Below are 16,838 nucleotides of genomic sequence, written 5' to 3'. Positions count from 1 at the left end.
ATTTACTTTACTGTTTTTACATTTTCGCACTTTCTATTTCAGTTTTAAACAACTCTGTGATTGAAAAACCTTTTTCTACAAAATTTAAAAGAGATTTTATTTCTGTTCAATAATTTTCAAAAAGGGGTCATAAATTTTAACTTTGTTTTTTAAACTACCAATTCACCCCCCTCTTGGTAGCCGTGGGACATTCACTTAGGATTAACAACCTAATTACTAGACTCAACAATATTATGGTTATAAAAATTAGCAATTGATCAAAATTCAAAAAGTTTTCAAACTTAATTTTATGAATCCCGCTCTGATACCACTTGAAAGTTCATTAGAAATGTTAAGCCTTTATGAACTAGTCCCGAGGCTAACCAAGTGGGGAATGAATTAGAGATTTAAAAACTTCTTTAACTAAAAGAAAAATCTTATAGCATAAACAAATTATATCAATTATAAAAAGATTAATAAGAGATTTTACCCAAGAAGTTAATCGTATTAAAAGATAAAGTGCATAAGATAATCAGAAAGCACACCAGATTTATAGTGGTTCAATCCAACCTGACCTACGTCTACTACTTAGAGGCACCCTCTAAGTATTCCACTAAACCTTTAGTGACTCTCTTTTAGCCACCATATCTAGGCAGAGAAGCCCTTACAAAATCACTTCTACCTTCCCCGGTGTAGTCGGGTAGCTGAGTCCTTTGACACCAAAGAGATCTTCTTTTTCCCAAAACATCCCTCAACACAAATCCTGAATTTGATGGTACTAAAGTGCAAGCTTCTCAGAGTAACTATGTGATACCCCCTTCACACTCCCTTCAAACCTCCTCTAAGGATCTTCTCCCTCTCTCAAACTCCACCCTTTCCTATTTCCCTTTCAAGTTCTCTCTTCGAGTTTTCTCCAAAAGAATGATGCTTCAATGGCTGCCAAAGAAACTTACTAAGTCCCTTAATAAACATTAAATAGAGGGCATTTAAAAACCCTAAAAATCAATCCTTGGGAAAAATTACCAAGAATGATCGTAGGATCATATCGTACAATATGCTTAAAAGAGGGCTTTAGAAAACCCTAAAAACTCAATTATGGCTCCAAATATCATCATGGATGATCAAAGGATCATTAACTATGATGTGTATAATTCGACCTGATAGTCCTGGATGATATCAAGATAGTCACGGATGATCTGTTCAAATTTGTACAGATCATCCAGGATGATATTGTGGATCGTTCTACACAATTTGAAGAAAAATTATGGTATTTCATCTTAGATGATTTAGGGAAATCAAATATATCGACAAACATTATCCAATATTATATACAGATCATCCAGGATGATCAGATGTAAAAATTTAATCATAATTAGTCCCCAAATCACATGATCAATTAAGGCATGGTTGATATTAATCATTTATGATGATCTAGATCATCTAGGACGATTAGAACAAATATTGAATCTTAAAACCTTACCTAAATTATCATTGGCGACTATTTTCCAAGATCATAACGGATCATCATGGATGATCTAAAATCATCCAGTATGATTAGTTTAATGAGCTGATTATCCTGGACATTCAAAATAATCCAACATGATTCATTCAAAACTTGAACTTCTGGTTTTTACTAGATCTCACTCCCTTAGGTATGTATGAGCATGGACACCAAGCTACAAAACACCTTTATAGGACTTGACTCAAGAAATCAAAATTACATCAATGAAAATTGTAAACCCTTTATATCATGACCTTATTCAACCCAATCTTGAGCTCTAATTCTTTATTGTATGTTATATGGTATTCCTGAAATGTTAGTATTTAAATAAACAAATATATAATTAAAAATACTATGAAATATAAAGATGTTTGTTATCATCAAAAATATAAAACTCATGAGCTTGAGTTGCAAGAAAGTTTAATTTGGCTATTTCTCTAACAAATTCTTTTTGGGTAATATTCCTAAGATTTTTCATGCTTGCATGTCAAAGTCTTTTATGTAATAACCAATATTCTTCAATAATAGCTTTTAGATAAAAATTATGAAAATATTTAACATAATTTAAATCAAGCATGTATATATTATTAACCCAATTTCCATGCAACACATCAATTCCATATAAGCATATAATGTAATTTGTAGGTAAAAATTTAATGTTAAAACCTCTTTCACAAAGGTGACTAATACTTAACAAGTTTCATTTTAAGCCTTCAACAAATAAAAAATTCTCAATAAAGAAATTATTCTATTGCTAATCATATATGTACCTACCACACTCCTAGTGGTATTATCTTCTAGTATCACTTTTACTCCAACAGTAGTCTCTAGCAAAATTAATTGAGTCGTATCACCAATCATATGTTTTGAACATCCATTGTCCAAGTACCAAATGCTCTCACAAGAGAATTGTATGAGAACATTTCAATAAAGTTATCAAATGTTAGACTTAAGAACCCAAATAAATTTGGGTTTGCCTCTTGATAATAAAAATTTAGATGCATGCCTGATATGTTGTGATTTATGCATGTTAGGAAATATTTTCATATTATAAATTATGCAAGTGTAGGAAATATGTCCTATCATTTCACATGAAAAAAATTTTACACCATGAAAAGGATTACCAATCTATATGAGTAATAATGTCTTTTCCTAGATTTTGAAATTGTATGCTTTTGATCAGGATTATAAAATTATTCAAGTGTGGGAGGTATCTTATTTTCCTTAAAAGCTTTCAGTTTTTATTTAAGATAAGAGTTTACACTTTCTAAAATTTAATTATAAACTTTTAAACTCATATTCTCTTTGATTCTCTTTAGCTATAAACACACAAAAATCATTAACAAGATCAATATATGATGTTTTCAATAAATCATGTTTCTTATTTAAATCATCAAATTCATCCAGCAATGCCATGTGGTTTCTTTATATGGATGAATGATCTTTCCAAAGATTTTCATATTCTTTTTGTAAATTCAAATGCTTGAGGTTAAGATTTGTATGTAATTTTTTAAGCTTCATATATGCTTTATGAATTTTCATAGAAACTTCAAATAATTCATTGTAGGATAAGTCGCATACCTCCTCTTGATCTGAATGATCAAGTTTATCTACCATTAAGCACAAGTTTGTGACTTCCTCTTCTATCTTTATTTTTGAGGAGTCAGAAGCTGAGTCAGCTCTTAAAGCTCTTTGCACTCTTCTCTTGCCTTTCCTAATATTGGTTTTCTCCTCAACTTTCTCCTTGCTAGGATTAGCTTTGAGATTTGAGCAATCTTTTTTTATATGTCCAGGCTTCCTGCATTCATAACAAATGACTTCATCAGAAACTTTCAATTCTTATTGAACTTACCTTTGTTCTAATGCTGACGCCTCAATTTATTTCATCTAAGGAAACTTTTGAACTACATAGTCATGAGTGCAATATCTTCTTCATCCTCTAGCATTGATTGATCACTTTCCAAATCATCCACTTTCAAAGAAATATTCTTCTCTTTCCACTTATCACCTATAACAATTTATCTTTTATTCACTCTTTACTCGTAAGCAATCAGTAATCCAAGCAGATTAACAATTGAATATATATTCAGATCTTTCAACTTTGTTATGACAGTTATCTTTGCATCATAATTAGTAGGTAAATAGCATAGGATTTTATTAAACTTTTCTGAATTAGTTAGTTATTTTCCTAAAGCATGCAATAAAGTAACAATCTAAGTAAAATGTGTATATATATTAGAAATTTACTCATACAATTTCATGCGAAGTAGTTCGTAGTTGTGTAATAAAATTTTTAATCTAGATTATTTAATCTCATATTTCCCTTCATATGTTATGTATTGTCTATCCTAGATTTCATTTATAGATTTTCAAGTTGAAACATGTAGTCTTCTGATTTTAATGCACATAAAAAATAATTTAAACATTTTATATTTATTATGCTAAGTCTTTTTCTTCTAGAGTTTAATCAATGAATGGTGTTTCAACTCTAATCTTATCAGCAAATCAAATGGGTCTAGTGTAACCTTCTTGTAATAATATCTACATGTGATAGTCAAGTGATTATAGAAAAGGAGACATGCGAGTTTTCCAAAAATTAAAAGGGTTGTTGTCGAATAAAGGTGGTCTAGTGAAGAATATTCTTAAGGAGTATTCTAATTTTTAAAATTTTCCGTGATTATTTTTTAAAAATTAGTCTAAACTTAATTTTTTAAGAAAGGCTATAATACCACTTGAAAGTTTGAGTAGGTTGTTAGACCTTATTGAACTTTCCCATGGGTAACCAAGAGGGTGGTGAATTGGTAATTTTAAAATTTTCTCAAATTTTCAAAAACAATTTTTAGAAACTTTAAACAATAATCTTGAAATATATAGTTGTGTAATAAAATGATTATCACAATAAGTTTTTACAACCACAAAATTTTAAAATGAAGAAAAATAAAAATACTGAAAAAGTAATGTGAACTGAAAAGCACCAAATTTATAGCAGTTGGTCCAAACTAGACCTACGTCCACTCCCTGAAGACTCCTTCTCCAGGTGTTGGACTAAATCAAAGTGTATCTCCATTTTCCTTAACAGTAATGTGGAGAAGCCATTAAAAAATCTCTTCCACCAACCTGATGCGGCAGGGTACTAATGTCCTTTCTCACCCTCCTAATGATGGCAAAGAAGCTTCATCTTTTCTCTCCTTCCTGGTGACAGAAGAGAACCTTCATCTTTTTTCACCATCCTGGTGACGAAAAAGTACCACAACATAATATTGAAGGTCTTCTCTCAAAAGCCTCCAGAGGTACGATCCTGTACAAACCTTATTTCATACTCTATTAGTAATCTGTACAAACTGACATTGTATTGTAAAAATTGTTCAAAACTGAACATATTTCTTAGTACAATATTATATGAATCTTAATTCATACTCTATCAGTCTTATGCATGAATTGAAATCGTACCATATCAATAGTTCAAAATTTAACCAATTCATTTTGTATGATGCTGTACGAACCTTATTTAATACTCTATCAGTCGTCTGTACGAACTGACATCATGTAATACAAACAGTTAACATAAATCATGCTTTATTTGGTCAGAATGTGGATGACCCTAATTAGTACTTTGTCAGTCGTCTATATGAATTAACATCATACAGTATAAATAGTACAAAAATAAATGAATTCTTTTGGGATGTAGTAATACACACCCTATTTTATTCTCTGCTAGTCATTTATACAAACTAATATTGTAACGAATAAATAGTGCAAAAAGTTAATACATGATTTGATTCACTTCATTTTAGAGGAAAAAAATGACAAATCATCTAGTATGATTATAAATCATACTGTTTGATTAATTTAAAAATTTTATGTTTTGACTCTCTCCCCCAGCGTGTGTGTGTAAGATTACTCAATTACAATCACACTCTCCCAAACTCAAGAAAAATAAAAAATTTATACACTTCATTACATGAAATCCTAATCTACTATGTCTTTACAATCAGGAGTATTATTTACCTGAAATATTTGTACACACAAACAACAAATAGAAAATGCCCAATGCATTCTATGAGAAATGATAAAATTAATAGAATAATAATATTTTTCTATCATCAAAAAATACATTCTCAAGTTGAATTCCTGAGTTGCAATAGATAGAACACGTAATTCTTACATCCTTTAATAGTTCACTCCACTACCCCATCAGATGGTAAAATCACTATCAGAGAAATATTGAAGAGATTCTTTTAATTCATTTATATTTATTTCAAGATATATAAAATTATTTTTTATTGCATCATTCATTTAATGATCACTATATATTGATAAGATATACACTGAATCTTTCTTATTTGTTATATTAGCCCCTAGCTGGATCAAACTAAATCATATAGGGTAAGAGATAGAAGATCCTTTACTTTGCCATTGGATGAAATTACATTTTTTTTTTGTTTATATTGCTAATTTTATTCTTTAGCTCTTCCTTCAGAACTATTGAAGCTTGACTAGTTGATATCTTTTTGGGTTCTTCTAGAGCAGTTTTATTTTAGAATTCCTCTTTAGGAGCTACTAGATTAGCATGAAATTAAGTGTATACTCCTTTAGACACCTAAACAAATGAATGATAAAGTTTATTTAAAATTTTTTAAAAGAATAAATAAACCTATATCCCATTTATCATCAGGTTTTGAACTTAAAATTAGTACGAAAGGCTCACAGTTCTCACATTTAACAAATCAATGATTAGAATAAGCTAAATACTACATGGGAATCACAATCAATCCATTTTTTTTATATTTCTTTTAAGCAATTAATTGAATGTTATACAATCTTCTAACTCATAACTGTTCATATAGTGATTTCTGCTATATTTAGGTTGCCTGACTTTGCCCACATCTTCCGAGTTCTTAGTAATAGGAAGTTTGAATTATGAGTTATTTAGAGGATTCTTGTAGTTCTTCTTAATAGACTCTCATTTAAATAAATAAGCTTTATTCTTTAGAGCTTCAAATGTATCCCATTCCTCTCCAAGAGTAATAATGTCATGAGATTTTAATTGTGGATTAGGTTTCCTATTATACTTTTGATACTATGATGGAGAACCAAGATTTCATATTTGCACTTAAATTTATAGTTTACCATTATCCATGTGAACACTAAATTAAATTTCTTTTCGACACCTACGAAAGTTTTGCTTATGTATTTTTTACGTGAGACTGATCATTTGAGAAAGTAAATTGATATATTTTCCCTTGAAGATTATAAGATTTATTTGATAACTTCTCAAAATTTTTAATTAGAAATTCATTTAGTAAGAAGGAAATTGGACCATTAATATTTCGTAGAAAAATTTGAATAGCATAATCTTATTTGAATTGAGGATCACATGTCATGCTAATGTTCCTCCACCATAGAATATAATAAAACCATACTTTCACCAGGATTGTATTTTTCCAATATAAATTCCCCTATATTAACATTATCACAAACACAAACAAAACTTTAAGAGAACATATGTTCTAGTTTTACAAATGACTAAACTAATACACTAGTTATCTCAACATACCATTCAAATACAAAACTAGACAGACTGCTCATGAATTATATAGACAATACAGAACTATTGCCTCCTGCATTGTAACACCTGGCCTTGAAGTGCACTAGATGTTTCTTTGAATTCCCTAGTTTATCAAAAATTTTGAATTAAGGCGGAATAAATTCTTTAGTATACGGAACCAAGTCATATTCTTCTAGGTGGGATCTATCCATTAGAATAGGTGAGGTACCCTTAGATAATGCTAAAACTTCCTTAATTTATTGCTCGACCATCTACTTTATATATAATTCATGCACTAATTCCTTTTTTGATTTAAGAGCTTAAGTTTTATTCAATTTTATTATCTTTTTTGGTTTACTAAAACTTTGGATGGATTCAACTAGAATGAAATCTCTATGAAACTTATTTTAAGAGGCCTATTTTTTCTTTGGAGTGCCGCCATTGAAGCCATTAACTCTTGCATCTTCTTTTTCATTCGAGCTATCTATTCATCTTTTTAACTTAGGTGATTTAAATTCTTACTATTCAAATTAGGGATATATACTTCATCATCATGTTATTCCTCCATATTTTCCATATCTACTAGATTTATCTTTATCTTCCTTTTATCTTTCTAGGTAGATGATTGTGTTTCCACCATGAATGCACTTTCGTCCATTTCTTTGTCTCATGAATATACTTCTATATTCTCTACAGCATGTTGATGATCTATATATTGAATATAATCTTGTAGGTGATCCATCCTCTCTTCTATGAATTTACCTATTATATTGTACAGACCTACAAGAGTGTATTTTATAACAACAAATACTTCTTCCATATAATTTACCTTCTTTAATTTTTCTTTTTCTATTGTAAGTAACTAATGCAGATGATGTGGTGAACATTTTAGGATTCAGAAATTTATTGACATTAGATAATATAATTGGTAAGCTTGTCTATTTAAATCATCTTCTATTAAGATGAAGAGATAAATCTTTACCTTGCAAGTGATGTCGATCAACTTTTAATGGATGTGGAATTAAAAAAACTACTAGATTTTGAAAGTGGAATGTTTCTGTATTAAACTGAAGATGTAGGGAAATGTGATTATACCCTCGATGGGATAATGCTCCATATCCCAAGGATTTGACTGGAGTAATTTAACCTTGACCATTTGAAGGTATTGTATGATGATTGACTAGGACCTACTTTTTAAAAATGTTTCCTTCTCTCGATTGGGGGAGACTCTTCTAATCCTCTTCTAGTGTGTTTTTTTATTCTAATAGATATAACATCTTTCATACTTTTTAGAAATTCAATTTTTGAATGCCCATATCCAATGCCATAATTGTGTATCAACTAATTAAACAATGATTTAAACTTCTTTTTTCTTTTAGATAAGGAAGGAACCACAAGAGTTTTACAGAATGGAGTCGGTGAAGAATTAGATATCCTAACTAGACTTTCTTCTCAAGAAGCTATAGATAATGGATGAAAGTAATTTAGACTATTTTTTTTGGAAACACGCAAAGGGGCCTACGTGTTAATTATAAAAATGATTGCAAGTTCCTTAAAGAGAACCTTCATCTCGCTACAGATCAAAAGAGCTACAAAATAATTCAAAAGAAAACATATGAACTGAGGGTCCCCAATTCTACAAATTACAAAATACCCTAATAACATTCTAGACCTGTGAAAGAAGAGGACCCAAATAAGGAAAAAAAATGAAAATACTTTCGGCACCATCTTCCTCCAAAAATTCCAACTAAGCACCAAAATCTTGATTCATTCAATCTGTAAGAGAATCAGACTACAAAACCCACAATTATATAGTAAGAGATATGCAGGGTTATAACTAAGAAAATTAAAACACGAAAGGATACATATTTGAAATAACCATTAAGATCACTACCATCTACAACAAAACTATGATAGTTGGAATCCATCAGGACATTCCAAATACATAAATAATGAGCGGTATAAGGCCCAAAATGAATAACCAATCTTGAATTTCTCATATGACAATTATTAGGTTTAAATTCAACTAGCCAAAATAAATTCGAGATGCCAAACCAAAAAAGACTGTTGTTTAATCTCATGCAAGTAATATTTGAGATGCCACCAAAAACATGAATCACATGCCACTCCAACCTACTCTTAAGCCCACCCAGGCTCAAAAGTAAATTCAGAAGAATAAAATTAAAGTCATCACAAGAGATTGGGAAGAGGTAACTATAGTAATGTCTCAAAAATATAGCATACAAGGACCAATAAACACCCATATTGGAGCCACCATTGATACAGTTAAAGAGCATCAAAAAACTAGAGTTCATATCATTAGAAAAGAGAGATGAGTAGGCCAGCATACTAGAATAATTGGTAGGAGCATAGCTTAGGTGTGTAGTACAAGTGCCATCATAATATAACCCAAAATGCCACTCACATCTAATCCCTAGACTTGCTAGTCAAAAGCAGCAAACAAAATTAGCATACAAATAGACAGATAAAAAGGTGAACCCATGAAACTTAACATTTAAAATTCTACCAAAGAAGATAGTATTATCCCAACAGTGTCAAATCCAAACCCAATTGCTAATCAAAATAGTAGGCCAAAAACTTAGCCAGAAACTGGTAGTACCAAAACAATACCCCTTGAGAAGAAGGTAAGAAGTAAAAAAAAACAAAAACCCCATATGACTATAACCAATGACAAGAGAGCAGCATTAAGGGGTTAAAACACCAAGATAAAGTTTCCAATCATTATTATTCCTCCACTAGCCACAACATTAAAACACAACTAGCAAAATAGAAAATAATACATCAGTCAAAACAGTAAGGGTCTAGCTGTTATGAGCAAACATCATAGAAATGAAACAAACCATAAACCTAAAAGTTAACCAAAGAGCACCATAAAACTAGAACTAACAAACACACAACAAAAAGACAAAATAGAACTAAAAGCCAAAATAGGTAATGATAGAAAATGTATGAAGACCTAACTGGTCTAATCTGGCAAAACCTTTAAACTCTTTTTTTTTTTAAGAAAATGCAGCAAATTGCATTAAGAAATCAAAAAGGAACTACTACAACTAAGAACATCAGATTCCTCCTTTAATAAAGAAATAAATAAACGAGGAACCATATTCAAACTAATATCATCCCAAATAAAAGAGCAAAGAAGAGCATAGTTAGCTCATAAGTCTGCTAACTTATTACCTCTTCTGTCTATACAATTGAAAATTACATGATCAGAATTATTAATAAAATGATAAGCTTCAAAACCCGAATTACCACTTGACTTTGCCTCTTGAAGAAACTTGATGTTATTAGCATTGTCCCCTTCTATGATGATTCCCTTATATTTATACATCCAATCTTTGATAACTTTCTTGAAAACATGTGTAGCAAGTAACTCCAAAGAAGAACATTACAATGTATTCAAGAATTCCCAAATGCTAATAGAAATCTACCGTTGTGATCATGAAATATACCTCCTATTCCAGCTTTATAAGATGGAAGAATGAATCATCTACATTCACCTTGATCCGATCAGGTGAAGGAGGGTGCCAATGCAAATCATACAGCCTAGACGGCTAATTAACACCCCATATACATGAGTTCCTACTAACATCGTGAGCAAACTTTGAAGCATAGTTAAAGGCATTAGCAGCAATTTCCAATGAACTATCTTCAAATCCTTTATGAATCAAGTTGTTTCTAGATTTCCAAGAGAAGAAAACGGTGTTACAATATAAGCTTGATATGAAGGAATTCTGTTTAGATAATCAACTGCAACATTCGGCGAGAGAATTGAAAGTTGGAATGTGATATTCCTATTTGATTATGAATTGAAATGCATATAGTAATTTCCTGCATTTGACCACAACATGCTCTATATTTTTTTCTTCATTGCAATTCCTAGGACAACCAACATTCCTATGCAATTTTCTATATGCTAGAAATAGAAAAGTATGAAGAGCATTATGTAAATCCTCCACAATAGAACTTCCACACGTGGCTTCAATTTGATTTTTGTAATCCTATTCCAAAACTGATAGTATTCAGTAAAATCTATTAAGTCACAATCTAATTTATCCAATGAATCGACAATAACATTCCTATCCCTCAAAATATGAGAAATATTATAAGTAATGAGAGAAAGCTAGTACTTAATATCTCTAAGCATATAATAGTTAGCAGGATTGGAGGAGACGTTACCATCAACATAGTGGATCAAGATATTAGCATCAACTTCAATCCATATATTAGTGATGCCAAGACAAATACATAATTGAATACCAAATAGGAGGCTTTCTATTTCAGCTTGAATGACACTAACAACAGTGGAAGGACCCGCAAAAGCCACAATCACAAAACCATTAGAATCCCTGATAGTATCACCACAACCCATTGCAAAGTTATTCTTGGCCCCATCAGTATCAACTTCTTCTATAATAGAATCAGTCTTCCCTTCTTTTAGCATAGAGCTTTAAATACTTTTCACTAGGTTGGAAAATCTATTAACCTATAAATTTGGTACGGCTAAAGATGAAGCATCAATATATAAATGAGCTTTTTTAATAAAGCTATAAACTTCACTTTATTAGAGATATGAGAGGATTCAAGGGATTCATCTGAAGCATCCTAAAACACACTCTTACCCTTACCACCATAGAAAACTGCCTTTGAAGGTTTTGAATAATCAGACACATCTCTGATAACCAATGGAGCTCCAACAGGTAATTTTTGAAAATACAAACTCTTATGTGATAAAGTACTACCATCAGGATGAATGAAAGGGATGATCGATGGCAATGTCTTCCAATCAGAGCTCACCATGGCCGTGGTAGAGGAATCTTAACTGCCCGTGAACAATGCTCTTACAGAAATTCAAAAAACTCTCTCACTAGAAATGTGGACTCTCTATGAATAGAAATGTGAACTTCACAAATTTTACTTGGGTTATAAAATTTAGGTAGGTAAATAAAATAAGATAAAACTTATATTTCTTAGTGAGTTTTCTTGCTAGTGTCATTTGAACATAGTTAAAATTACTAATCTTTAGTCATAAATTTCAAAGTGTAATTCATACATTGATCTATTTGGATAAAGTTTTGTTCATCTTGAATTACATCTAAGGCGATTGATTATGTATTAGGATTGTTAGCTAAAAACTCACTCCAAGCAAGTATAAGTCTAATTTATAAAGACCCCTTCAAACATTAAACATTTGTTTTTAATTCTTTTAAAATAAAAAAAATTAAATTTAAAATTTGAGGACAACTAAAAAATTTTTCATCTAAATATTATACATTAAATCTTGTTAGCCCATATATTTATTTAGTTCCATGTGTCTTTAAAAATTGTTGTTCTTCACTTTATTCATGAATATTTTCTTAGGAGATGTAATTAACTTTAAGGGCTTTCCCCTTAGAGAGTTTACAACCCAAAATAAAATAAACCCTATCTTAATTTCTTTCTATGATATGGAATAAATTAGCGTAATGAAGACCTAAGCTTTAAACATTGGATTAATTTAATAAATAAAATAATAGGTGAATGTTTCTTTTATCCATTAGAGATAATTAAATATTCTCCATGTAGTGTTCAATCATGAAAGAAAAATTTCTCTTCTCAAATCAATAGTAAATATTAGTCCATTCTTAAAGATGGTATGATATCAATATATGGATAATTGATTAAATAAAGTCAAAATATAAATTTAAAGCAACTCTTATATGACTTTGCATTTAGACAACAAATTTATCCACAAAGTCCATACTTTTTCTTCCTCAGCCTAGTAGAGATCTCAATCCCTCTTCTAGACTTCTCAATTTGACTGGTATGATTCCCCTCCATTCATGTACAAGCCCGAAAAAGATACCATCGCTTATTCTATCTCCTTACTCCAATAGAGAAGTTGATCACTCCTTTTTCTTCCTAACTAAAAGGAGATGTTATTTTTCTTTTTGTTCCTCGAAAATGTAATTATGTGGATGATTTTTATTCACATCATGCCATATTGGGTGACTTTTATTTGGATCTTTTTTTGGGTAGTGAACTTCCATCAACTTTTGTTCAGTTGATCAGGAAGGATTGTGATAGGTTTTTTATTCCTTAGTTGTTTGTATCACTTTATTTTTTTCTTGATTAATGCAATTTGCAAAGCTTAAAAAAAAAAACTAAAAGGAGATGCCAAAATTTTCTCTAGCTTGCTCCTTCCAATGGACAAGCTTTCTATTATATTATCTATAAGCCTGATGGAAATGTAACCCCTACTTTAAGATCTTCACTCTAATGGAGATGTTGATACCTCATTTTGCTTCTAGACCTAACTATGATGCTGAAACCCTAGCATCCTTGACTATGAAGTCTTATGTTTGAAAGAATTTTCTTCCTAGAACTCCCCTCTAAGAACTCCACCAAAATACAACAAGAGGAAATAAGCTAATGGCTAGCTAGAGTAATCATGTGAATCCCATCTTCTCCCCTTTGCTCAAGTGAATCCCCTCTTCTCCCGTATCTTTTGGCTAGCTAGAGTAAAGATGTCAGATTTTCTATTATCATCAATGGGAAGAATTCTAAGTGTATTAATGCTCAGAGTGGGTTCTGTCAAGGGTGTCCACTCTCACCGTATCTTTTCATTTTGTGTTCTCAACTTATGTCCAACTCACTTGAGCAAAGGGGGCAGAGTCTTGGCATTCAAATTTCTCCTAGAGGCCCAAATATCACACATCTTCTTTATGCTGACGATGTGTTAATATTTTCCCATGCATCTGTTGCTTTAGCTAATACTTTGAAGATCATTGTGGAGGATTTCTGTATGTGGACTGGGCAGAGAGTAAATGTCAGCAAGTCCCAGATTATGTTCGGCAAGGTGGTTAGCTACTCCATGAAGAAGAAGATAGATAGGGTTCTTGTCTTCAAAGTTGTTAAAGAGATGAAGTACTTGGGAGTGAAGATCTCTCTTAATATACTCAAGATGGCTGATTTTCAAGAAATTCTGAGTAATGTCATGGATAGACTCAATGCTTGGAGTAAGAAGTCTTTATCTTTGGGATGTAAGCTGACTCTCATTGAAAGTTCTTTGCTTTCATTTCCAAATTTCTTAATTACTCATTCTATGGTCCCCAAGAGGGTGTTACATGAGTTGGAGAAACTTTGTAGCAGTTTCATTTGGCATAAAAATGATGGGACCAATGGTATGCATTAGGTTGCTTGGGGTGATATTTGCAAACCAAGGAGTTTGGTAGGGCTGGGTTTGCATTCTCCTCTTCTTAGAATTGGGTCGTTAAGATCCAAGTTGGCATGGAATTATATCCAAAAATTGAATTCTTTGTTCCATCGTGCAATGAAAGCTAAATATGGTAGTGACGTTATGAATGGAGCCCAAAAGAAGATTACCTCTATGGCTTGGCAAATTCTATTGGATGGTGGAAGACATTTACAAATGGTTTTTCGGTGGAAAGTGGGCAAGGGTGATAAGATTAATATTTTGAATGATACATGGCTACTTGATAAGTGTATCAACTGCTGGCCAACTTATGCTGATTGTGATTTTCTGGATGGAATGTTTGTACAGCAGCTTTTGTTAAGCAATGGTGAATGGAATTTTACAATGTTGCAAAGGGCCTTTCATCCTATTCTAATCTTATTGATTAGTGAAATTCATATTGAGTATGAGGAGGAGGATCGATAAAAGTTGATGAAAATGTGCTTGGGAAAGATAGTTTCTGCGTTGGTGTATGAGCAATTTTTGTTCAACAGATATAATTTGGAGGATGTTGATTACTTCAGCTGGCTGTAGAAATTGAAACTTAATAAGAAGGTGGAAATCTTCAGGTGGAGGTTGGGTAAATCAGCAATTCCTACCAACCTTTTTCTTAAGAACCGCAGGATTTCGGAGAATGCTCTTCGTGCTAGAGGCTGCCAAGTGAGTGAAACATATGAACATATCATGGTACACTGTAAAAATATGATTGAAGTCATCATGAAGATGCGTGAATGGGGTATTTTCATCCCTATTTTTCATTCTCTGGACTGCTATTTACAGGAGTTAAAGAAGCTAGCAACCCATAATGCTGGAATTGTCAAAATTTACTGCTCTATTATGTACCACTCTTGGAAGAATCAGAATGATGTCAAGCATGGTAAGAGTGCTTTGCCATGTTCTATGGTTGCTTCTAATGCTTTGTTCTCAGCCATCTCCAAATCTAGTCCATATATTACTAGCTGGGGTACTAATCTCCTTAGGGAGTCTCAAATTACTTGGTGCCCTCCACCGAAAGATTAGATTAAGGTTAATGTAGATGCTTCTTTGATTAGATCCAATTTGGATGGTATTGGTGGTGTTTTTAGAGGCCAAAAAGGCAGGTTTATTAGTGCATTTGGGAAGAATGGAGTTCATTGGGATATTGCTCAGCTTGAGCTAGAAGCAATTTTCACGGTGAGGGAGTTGTTGAGGAGCTAGATGCTGGAATGTAAAGGGTTGATCATTGAGAGTGATAATACCAATATTATCAAATTCATTCAAGAATCTCTAAAGAAGAATAAGTGGCATGTGGATAGATGGCCGACAAAGGATTTATTTTTCTTAAATGAATTCAATAAAGTTGTTTTCCTCCATGCATATAGAAGTTGTAATAAATTAGCTAATTGTTGAGTTACTATGTCATTGGAGAGTAGTTTCTTTTTTGATAGTTTTTCCTTTGAGAACATTCCTTCCTTGTTGTTGGACTTAATCAAGGAGGAATGTGATGCTTTTATTACTTGTAATTAGTTCTCGTTTTGTTCTTAATGCAATTTGATGCACTTTTTCAAAAAAAAAAAAAAAGAGTAATTATATTATATTATTTATATTTGCCACTTCAAGGGTCACATCATATTATTTCCTTGAGGTGTAGGGCCCAGAATAAAACTTATGTACTTTCCTTACTTTTCCATCTAAATTAGTAGCTTCCTTAATTACTAACCCTATAACTCTGTTAGTAAACAGTGGGGTTAAGGTTAAGGCTTTAATTCTGCTACTAAGCTTTTCAAACATGGTTAATTTAGGTGAATCACTTTAAACATTTCGAGCATTATCCTTTAGGTCATGACCTAATTCTAAAGTGAGATCAAATTTTAGGGAGGATTGATTTTCTAGTATTTAAAAGGGATTGAAGCACCCCATACTTCCAATTCATCATCGAAACTTGATTCTGAATCAATATACACCTAGGGGTTTTCTTTTTTCAAATCAATCATGACCTTTGGTCTATCCTCCCACCTCTTTGAGATAAGATGTTCAAAGCCCCAAGGATTATGATCTCGAGGTCATCTTCAACATCTGATTCTTGCATTTTTTTTTTTATTCTTCTTTTTTTAACATTTTGGTTCTTAAATTTCTCATGAGATTTTCTCATTTAGTTTCTCCTCTTTAATTTTAATCTCAACTTTGGGACTGGAAGAGGACCTTTAGGTGTGTAATATGCAGCATCCTTGTAGATCCTGATCTCTTGGATAGATAATAGTTATAAATAATCACATACTCAATTCCATCTCATTGATACTTGACACATTGGTGTAGGGTAGATAAAAATGTTCTATATTTATGGATAAAGGGCCAACCTAGGAGTGCGCTGAAGGATGTCATCAAATAAATTATATGAAGTTTCTCTTTAATTTTCAAATCCTTAATCTCTAAAAGCAGTGTGATTGAACATAAAGCCTTCTCGCCTTATTCGTTATACCCACATAACTCCAAGTTATTGGTGGCGAGCTTACACATATCCACTTTAAGGTATGCGAGAGCCTTTATATTTATCAAGTTGATCGATACACTCAGAT

The sequence above is a fragment of the Dendrobium catenatum genome, unplaced genomic scaffold, assembly GCF_001605985.2.
Source record: "Dendrobium catenatum unplaced genomic scaffold, ASM160598v2 fragScaff_scaffold_1220, whole genome shotgun sequence".
Lineage (NCBI taxonomy): Eukaryota > Viridiplantae > Streptophyta > Magnoliopsida > Asparagales > Orchidaceae > Dendrobium > Dendrobium catenatum.
The sequence above is the reverse complement of the archived record's forward strand: the minus strand, read 5'-3'. Positions refer to the sequence as shown.